We start from the raw sequence: 1,705 nt of genomic DNA on the forward strand, positions 1-1,705 counted from the left end.
CATTCATCCCTGGAATAAATCCCACTCAGTCATGGTGTATGATCTTTTTAATGTATTCCTGGATCTAGTTTGCTAATATTTTGTTGAAGATTTTAGCATCTATATTCACCAGAGATATTGGCCTATAGTTTTCTTTCTTTGTAGTGTCTTTATCTGGTTTTGGAATTAAAATAATGCTGGCCTTGTATAAAGAGCTTGGAAGTTTCCCCTCTTAAATTTTCTGGAACAGTTTGAGGATAGGTGTTAATTCTTCTTTGAACGTTTGGTAAAATTTGCCTATGAAGCCATCCGGTCTAGGACTTTTGTTTGCTGTAAGTTCTTTGATTACTGCTTCAATTTCATTCATTGTAATTGGTCTATTCAGGTTTTCTGATTCTTCCTGATAGTTTTGGAAGATTATGTTTCTAGGAATTTATCAATTTCACTCAGGTTTTCCAGTTTGTTAGCATATGGTCGTTCATAGTATTTTCTTATGATCCTTTGTATTTCTATGATGTTGGTTGGTTGTTATCTGTCCCTTCATTTCTGACATGGGTCCTCTTTTTTCTTGATGAGTCTGGTTAAAGGTTCGTCAATCCTGTGTATCTTTTCAAAGAACCAGCTCTTGGTTTCACTGATTTTTTTTTTTTTTTAGTCTTTATGTCATCTATTTCCACTCCAATCTTTATTGTTTCCCTCCTTCTACTCATTCTGGTCTTTGTTTGTTATTCTTTTTCTAGTTCTTTTAGGTGTAGGGTTAGATTGTTTGAGAGTTTTCTTCTTCAAGTAGACCAGTAATGCTCTCAGGACTGCTTTCACTGTGTTCCATAGATTTTTGGGTTGTTTTGTGTTCATTTTCATTTGTCTCTAGGTAATTTTTTATTCCTTTCTTGATCTCATTAATCCATTCATTTTTTAATAACATGCTATTTAGCCTCCATGTTTGAATGTTTTTCAGGGTTTTTTTGAAATTGTAGTTGTTTTCTAGTTTCATACCATCGTGGTCAGAGAAGATGCTTGATATGATACAAATCTTAAATTTGGTAAGACTAATTTTGTGTCTTAACAGGGTCTGTCTTTGAGAATCTTCCATGTGCGCTTGAGAAGAATGTATATTCTGCTGCTTTGGGATAAAATGTCCTGTAAATATCAATTAAATCCATCTGATCCAGTGTGTCACTTTAAGTGATCACTGCCTTGGTGATATTTTTGTCTGGAAGATCTATCCAATGATGACAATGGGGTGTTAAACTCCCCTACTGAGACTATTGCTCTCAATCTCTCCCTTAAAGTCCACCAAGATGTTCTTTATATACTGAAGGACCCCCCTCTGTTGGGTGTGCAACATGCTTACAAGGATTATGTCCTCTTGTTGGACTTATCCTGAAGAGGTATGGATTTCTAAAAGGTTGAAAAATAGTGACTTAGAGGTTAGTTCGAGGGCCTCAATCCTCCCAAGACATTGTATTGTTTGGTAAAAATTTAACCAAAAAAAGTTATTTTGAGAGCTAGTGTTAAATGTCTAATGGCACAAAACAGTAGGGAAAATGCATCTGTTCTTTTACTGTGTAGTTTGATTCCTCCACTGACTTTTTTTTAATGACCTAAATAAAATATAAAAAAAACAAGTATTATGAATTTAGCTTTTATTCAAAATTAAATAAGCAAAAGCAAATTTTTCAGAAACTTTTACAAATTACATAAAAGAAAAGTTAATAGGGACAGT

Source organism: Pteronotus mesoamericanus, unplaced genomic scaffold (genome assembly GCF_021234165.1).
Source record: "Pteronotus mesoamericanus isolate MK-2021 breed Mesoamerican mustached bat unplaced genomic scaffold, CSHL_Meso_final contig_169, whole genome shotgun sequence".
Lineage (NCBI taxonomy): Eukaryota > Metazoa > Chordata > Mammalia > Chiroptera > Mormoopidae > Pteronotus > Pteronotus mesoamericanus.